General features: G+C 40.3%; 1 pseudogene; it reads left to right on the top strand.

The window, feature by feature from the left end:
- Nucleotides 1-3,683: 3,683 nt before the first annotated feature.
- LOC103006739 (ETS domain-containing protein Elk-4-like) lies at nt 3,684-7,789 on the top strand (annotated as a pseudogene).
- Nucleotides 7,790-8,381: the final 592 nt, after the last annotated feature.

The raw sequence follows: 8,381 nt of genomic DNA, 5'->3' as shown, positions 1-8,381 counted from the left end.
AGAGGCCTCGCCCCCCACGCTTGACTGACAGCGGGGCAGGAGGATGCATGTCTGCGTAACCAGATTCTGCGGGTGGGCGGCGACCTGACCCAGCAAAGGATGTTTGCATTTAAGCGGAACTTCTTTCCGGCTTGGGGCGGCCTGTGTTGTTTTCGCCCAGTTCTTTATGAACGCGGAGGTACAGGGAAATGCTGATTGAATTCCCAAATGAATAAAGTAAGTACAGCACTCGAAGATGGCCCAGATTAGGCGACACTGAAACAATAGGGTCTTACGTCCTATATGGGTCAGGGTCTTGGCTTAAGTCTGTCAGACCATTCTAAACAGTGACCCTTGTTTAGAAACAAAGACACTTAAGGTGACCCCGCCATCTGTAATAAAGAGTCTGGCTCCATTTTAATATTTGTACTTTGACAGGATTGAGCCTTCCATCCATCCCTGCCTCTTCCCCACTCATATAAAATTATGCAACAACTTGCCAATTTCTTACAAAGATTACAGCTGGCATTATAATAAGTATTACATTGAATCTTCAGATCATTTTGTGAAGTAGTGCCAGTCCAGCAATGTTAACTCTTCTGAACCATGAAATTGGGATGTTTTCTATTTACACTTGTCTTAATTTCTTTTCACCATGTTCTGTAGTTTGAAAAGTACTCACTTTATACTTTAGGTTTAGCTTGTTCTTTTTCTCATTCTTTGAGGTGTAAATTTAGGTTGTTAATTGATATCTTTCTTTCTTAATATAGGTGTTTATAAGTTTCCCTTTTACTATACTTACGCTGTATACAAGTCTCCTTGTATTTATCTCCCCTGCTGTGTTTGGGTATCCCTAGAAACTCAATGTTAAATAGTCTGTGTCTTAAAACTCTGTTTTAATCCACTCTTTTTATACTGAGCCCTGCTGGTACGGTAGGAAGGTACTGGTGTGGAAAAATGTTCTCTTATGATTAAACCTGTAATGTTTTGGCAGGACAGAATCCCTGGACTATGAACCTCAGAACAGGTTCTTAGTATTCATTCCTTCCCTTTTGACACAGAGAAAACCTGAAGGGCCAGGGAGTTGTCTGACTGCTCTGCCCCATTTCAGATAAGGTTTTGGCAAGTTAATTTTCTTTGAGAGCCTGAGTTACAGGGAACAGAAGGCTTTGTGTGCTTATCAAAATGGTTTTCCTGATTCCTGCATGAAGCATGAGGCAGTGTTTTTCCATCATTCATGAGGAGAACCTTGTTGGGCTCTTGAAGGAAAAATTCATAAATTTGGGGGGTTCCCTGAGACTGGACTCCCTAAATGTTTTAGATCTCAAGCTAGTCCAATCTGTGTCTCCAGCAAATTCAAGTTACCAGTTTAAATGTTCCTAGAGGTTACTGGCTCCAGTTGCTTCACCTCCAGGTAACTGACAGTTCTATTTGTCTGTCTCTGATTTGGGGAGCATTGATTGCCAAGTACTCAAATCTTTCATGAATCTAAGAACAGGGGTTGCCTTTCAGGTTGTTTAGTTTTTCTTTCTTGTTGTGAAGATAACAATGATCTCTCAGAGCTCTTTACACATCCGAGCAGAAACCATCCATTCAGTTGTGCTGCTCTGTATTTTTCCTTTATAAGACTGTTTATCATTTTCACTTATTCATTCCTCTGCTAGTGACCATGTAGGTGGTTTCAAAGTTTTTCTTCTGTGATCATATGTGGATCTCTGTATTTGAATTTCTTTCCTTATGTTCTAAAATATCTTACCCTGAATACATGTTTGTCACCCTAAAGACATTTTCCATGTGTTACCTTCTGTTTTATCATTGCCCTTTTGGGGGCAGGATTAACACCTTACCCAAAATGGGATCAGATGTCAACATTGATGTTCTCAAGTGCATCAAAAGAAAGATGTTGGATTTCCCTGGTGGTGCAGTGGTTAAGAATCCACCTGCCAATGCAGGGGCACGGGTTCAAGCCCTGGTCCCGGAAGATCCCACATGCCACGGAGCAACTAAGCCCATGTGCTACAGCTACTGAGACTGCGCTCTAGAGCCTGCCAGCCACAACTACTGAGCCCGCGTGCCACAGCTACTGAAGCCCGTGCGCCTAGAGCCCATGCTCTGCAACAAGAGAAGCCACCGCAATGAGAAGCTCGCGCACCGCAACGAAGAGTAGCCCCCGCTTGCAGCAACTAGAGAAAGCCCGCAAGCAGAAACGAAGACCCAACGCAGCCAAAAATAAATAAATAAATAAATTTATAAAAAATATTAGCTTTAGGTTTCCCATAGATGTTCACTATGAGGCTAAGAAATTGCTAACTATTCCTGTTACTCTGAGTGTTTTAATCACGGTGTATATCATAAGTGTATATCACTATAAACTTCCCTTTTACTACTCCTTATGCTGCATACAACTGTCCTTGTATATTTCTCCCCTGGTTTTTACCTAACACTAAAAAACATGGAAAAGATTTTATTTCCTCTGCTCTTTACTAAAAATTGAAGTTGTTACTTTTATTTTCCAGTCTTGCAGAAAATGTGCTGGAAGTATAAGCATATGGAAATGAAACCTGTGAAGAGCAAAATGCACTGTGGGCTTTGTGGATCATGGAAACAAAAGGCTTCCAGCTCCTGCTAAAAAAAAAACATTAAAAATTTCCCATCTCTCCTTTTATACTCAATAATGGTATTACTCAAAATGATATCCTCTTTCTACAGGTCATCTCAATTATTCTTTGGATTATTACCTTTAAATATCCATACATCTTTTTGGACTTTCCAATGGGAAATCAAAGTAGTCTTGCATAGATATCATCCTACTCATGAATTCGGGATGAGTTAGAACAGTGCAGATAAACCCAACTCTTTCCAATTGGGAGGAATTCATGGCTTAATTGGGTATACATTGTGTCACTCAATGTGAACAGTAGCAAAATGAAAATGCTCAATAATATAATATTTTAAATTTTTAAAGAAAATGAATATCCTCTCAAATGATGTTAAACACAGAAAAACAACACAAGTATTTGTTGGCCAAATAATTTGGACGTCTCAAGTCTCAGATAACAATGTCCAAACTCAAGACCACATATCATATATATATATATGGTTTGTAATAATTATAAAATTGCACATGAACCATATCCATATTTTATCTTTATGGTGAATCTTTACTGTTAATCAAATAAAGCAGGACTTTCTATATTGCTGCCCTCTATTTACTTACACAAGACAGCAGATCCTGAAACAGTGTTTAAAGTGTATTATGTGGTGGAAATACAAGTGATCAATAATGATATCTTCACTTACTGAGGCACACACCCTCAAATAAAAGACATATACATACCCCGGCCTCTGTATTACATCACATGACATTTTTTACTTTTGTTCAATGCCCTTATTTGCATTTCATAAACCAGAGCTTTACCATTTGTTAACCATCTCACGTTTCCTACTAAATATAAGCACCAGGAGTGCAAGACCTGTCTCCTGCCCAAATACACAAATCCTTGATTTGTGCCTTGATTATCAGTGCTGAATGGGATATGTTGACCCTAAAGTGCGTGCCAATGAGAGTTGTGAAACCTTAGCATCAAGAGTATAGTCTCATCATGAAGGAGCTATTACAAATATTACATAGTATGCTAAGAATTAAATTTATATATTTTCACTGAGGTACTTCATGGTAAAGGGTGTCTAATATACCATAGGAAATGCATCGGTGTTTGGATAACAAGTAGGAAACACCAAAGCTTTCCCAGAGGCCCAAGAGTTGGCCTGCATTCATTGCAAGGCCAAGTCTTTTCCTGCTGAAGAGAAAAATGTCACACACGTCCTTCATCAAAGGTACTCAGTGACCATAATGGGCCAAGGCATTCATAAGGATATTTTGTAGTGCTATCTCTGAAAATGGTAAAAACGTTCCAAATCATAAAAATGACTCATATTTTCCTTTTCTTAATAATATGACTGACTGGAGCTTCTTATGAAGGGGGAATAAAGTTTACCTCTTCACAGCATTCAATAAAGAAAAATGTCTTGCCTCCTTGAATAGCAATCAAATCCTCTGTCACAAGCCAAAATCGTGGAAGAAGTCCATTTCAGCACCCTGTTACTGTTCTACCTCCTAGTCCCTTTACGATTTGTAATCATGCTTATTAGAATTCATTACACTCCTCTTCTAGACCACTGGCATGATCCTGAGGGTCACTGGCAAGAAGGCACTGAAGAAAAACATGAATTACGTTTTCGTTATTAAGGATAAATTAGAAATTAGTTTCATGACTAAAATGATAACAATAAAGAATAAAAAGGAAAATTTCCTGAGGAAAAAAAGGCTCAACTTGTAGGACATGACAATATTGTCTCATAATGTAGAATAATTAAATGAAGAAAACTGCAAAATTTATCTAAAAATTCATAATTATAATGGGGCATTTTCATTTATCCTCTCTGGTGATAAGAACACAGTATCTGTTAGAATACAATGGCTTAGAAAAGTTAATAAAATTTTTCTATGAAACAACTACAGAAGTGTTCATTTAACAAAAAAATGCTCATGCTTTTAATCACACACAGTCAATGATAATTGAAAACAGATTGAGGGATTACATTCAGCTACAAGGAACAGGACACACCCACAGTCTTTTTTGACTTAAAAAAGGTGCTTATTCTCATATGGAAGGACCAGGTAAATGAGCCAGTGTTCAACGCAGTAGAGAAACTTCCATGTTGTCGTTTTTGAATGCACCCTTCGAGATGTCATGGCGAATCAAGAAAACATGCTCTGGCTTCCCTGGTGGCACAATGGTTAAGAATCCGCCTGCCAGTGCAGGTCACATGGGTTCAAGCCCTGGTCCAGGAAGATCCCACATGCCATGAAGCAACCAATCCCATGTGCCACAACTACTGAGCCTGTGCTCTAGAGCCCGCGTGCCACAACTACTGAAGCCTGCGCGCCTAGCAACAAGAGAAGCCACAACAACAAGAAGCCCGCAACCAAGGGTAGTCCGTGCTCGCTGCAACTAGAGAAAGCCCACGCACATCAACAAAGACCCAATACAGCCAAAAATAAATAAATTAAATAAATAAATTAAAAAAAACATGCTCATTAGCACTATTGACAGAATAAGGTGTTTCCTATGCAATTAAGACTTATGTGAATATAAAGTAGAAGAGAATCAGAGAATATTCCCAAGCAGTAAAGTCTGAATAGTTTCCTATTGGACACAAAAGGCCTTACAGAAAAATCTAAACCCCAATGGATTGTTCATATGGATCTTATAAAGACATCAGTGGAAAGCTACACCTCTATGAAAATGGCAGTCAAATAAATCATTGGTGGGTTTGAGAATACTCTTAATTAGGAAAGCAAAGAATCTGAAAAATGAGCTGGAAGATGATGTCCTTGACTCCTATGTATCTGTCTCTATCTGTATGATGGTTCAAAAATCTGACTAATGCCTTCTTCACATGAGCTTTCCAAATCTCATGCAAGAGAGGCTATTGGTGAATTCTACCATGGAACCATAAAGGGGATGAATTCTGGAATATCTAGTTCCTGATTTAACCTTCAGGGAGGATATCTCCAACTCTACATTTTATGGTCCTATCACATCTCTCTTCTTACATCAAAGTCTGCCTCAGTAAATGAAGATGTCACTGTTGATCACTTGTATTTCCACCACATAATACACTTTAAACACTGTTTCAGGATCTGCTGTCTTGTGTAAGTAAATAGAGGGTAGCAATATAGAAAGTCCTGCTTTCCTTGATTAACAGTAAAGACTCACCATAAAGATAAAATATGGATATGGGGCTTCCCTGGTGGCGCAGTGGTTGAGAAACTGCCTGCTAGTGCAGGGGACACGGGTTCGAGCCCTGGTCTGGGAAGATCCCACATGCCACGGAGCAACTAGGCCCGTGAGCCACAACTACTGAGCCTCCGCGTCTGGAGCCTGTGCTCCGCAACGGGAGAGGCCACGATAGTGAGAGGCCCGTGCACCGCGATGAAGAGTGGCCCCCGCTTGCCGCAACTAGAGAAAGCCCTGGCACAGAAACGAAGACCCAACATAGCAATCAATCAATCAATCAATTAAAAAAAAAAAAAGACTCCTCATTTCCTCCTCTTAAAAAAAAATGGATATGGTTCATTTTCAGTTTTGTAACCATTACAAATTATATATATATATATATATATATATATGTATATATATATATATATATATACATATATATATATATATATATATATGATGTGGGCTTGAGTATTGACATCGTTAACTGAGATTGAGACTTCCAACCGATTTGGCCTACAAATATTTGTGATGCTGTTTTTTTGTGTGTTTACTGTCATTTAAGAGGATATTCATTTTCTTAAATAAATTAAAATCTTATATCTGGCTCCACCGCGGGGGTGTCAGTGGCTGCCTCACTGTCCTTGAGTTCTCAGTGTTAGGAGGTGGCCGGTGGAGAGAAGCATCATGTTTGAGGCAGAGACCCTGAGGCAGCCCCGCAAGTGGCCTCGTTCATTGCTCTTGACAATGCCATCACCCTGTGGCAGTTCCTCCTTCAGCTCCTAAAGGAGTCTCAGAACGATCACATGATCTGCTGGACCTCTAATGACGGGGAGTTCAAGCATTTGCAGGCAGAAGAGGTGGCTCGTCTCTGAGGGATTCAAAAGAACAAGCCTAACATGAATTATGACAAACACAGCTGCTCCCTCAGATACTATTGTATGAAGAATATCATTGAAAACGTGAGGGGTCAGAAGTTTGTCTACAAGTTTGTCTCGCACCCAGAGATTTTGAATACAGTTCCTATGCCAGTGGGCAGGCTTGAGGGAGACTGAAGCTTTACACATCAGTGAAGTCAGCAGCGAGAGATCCACAGATGAGGAGAATGGAGGGAAAAAGAAGCCACTGCAGCCTGGTGCCAAGACCCCTAGCTGCAGTGACTACAGATACTCTGGCTTATATTCTTCATTTACCCTCAAATCTTTGAACTCCTCCAATAGGAAGCTTTTCAAATCTCTAAGGTTGAGAATCCAGCTGAGAAATTTGCAGAGAAAAAAATCCCCGCTGTTATCAAATTTGTAACACCTTCCAAAAAGCCACCAGCTGAAACTCTTGCTGCCGCCAATTCAACTGACCCAAGTATTTCTCCATCTTCCAAGGAAACTATCGAAGCATTGGAGAGTTTATATTTCCCCCAACTGCCTTCCCTAGAAACACCAACTTCTGCATCCAGTGCAACTGCTGCTTTTACCACCACACCTCCTATTTCATCCATTTGCCCTTCTCAGGAACCTCCTAGAACACCTTCAGTGCTGCTGAGTTCCAACCCAGACATGGACCCAGACATGGATGCAGACATGGAATTAGTGGCTTCTCAGCCAATGGAACTTCCAGAGAACTTGTCACTGGAGCCTAAAGACCAGGATTCAGCTTTGCCAGAAAAGGACAAAATAATTCATCAAGGTCCGAGAAACCCAAAGGGTTAGAGCTGGCACCAACCCTCATGATCACAGGTAGTGATCCAAGCCCACCGATAATATTAAGCCCATCTCTCCCTAGAGCTTCTCTTATGCCAGCACTATTTTCACAGACACCCATCTTACTGTCTTGGAGTCCCTTGCTCTCCAGTATCTACTTTTGGAGTATTCTCAGCCCTGTTGCTCCCCTAAGTCCAGCCAGACTTCAAGGTGCTAAAACACTTTTCCAGTTTCCTTCTGTGCTGAACTGTCATGGGCTGTTCACTGTCTAGCCTGGATGGACCTTTCACCCCTGGCCCATTTTCCCCAGATCTACAGAAAAAATAACCTATGCACTTGTGGAATGAGAAAACCAAAGAAAAAAGAAACAGACAGACATCGAACAAGAATACTTTTGAAGTGCGCAATTGATACTCCCGCAATGATAATAGTCTATTGTGATTTCTGCCATTCCCCATTAAAATGCTTATTTAGGAGTCCCTCAAAAAAATAAAAATAAAAAGATTCACTCTCTTCCTAAATTTCAATTATACTATACAGTATAAGTGTATCAGATCATCATGTTGTCATCTTTAAATGCAGTTTTATTAGTCAGTTATCCCTCAGTAGAGCTGGGGGTGGGGGGCAGGAAGAGTTTCCAGGTGCACTCCAATGTTAAGTACACCTTACTGTTTTTCTTCTATCAGTGAAAATGGGAACACAATTGCCTCATATATATTATAGCTGTTGACATTTCAAAGTTTTCTAGGCACACAGGGAACACTAATCTAAAATAAATTTCCTTCTAGTGTAAAATGTACAGCTGAGAAGTTAATGCACACAACTCACAGCTTGTGGTTTGACTGAGATTTGTTCTGGCACCCAGCTAGGGCTGAGTGATTCAGACCTCCTACCAGAGCCAAGTGCTCTGGGATACTTT

Source organism: Balaenoptera acutorostrata, chromosome 2 (assembly GCF_949987535.1).
Source record: "Balaenoptera acutorostrata chromosome 2, mBalAcu1.1, whole genome shotgun sequence".
Classification (NCBI taxonomy): Eukaryota; Metazoa; Chordata; class Mammalia; order Artiodactyla; family Balaenopteridae; genus Balaenoptera; species Balaenoptera acutorostrata.
The sequence above is the reverse complement of the archived record's forward strand: the minus strand, read 5'-3'. Positions and strand labels throughout refer to the sequence as shown.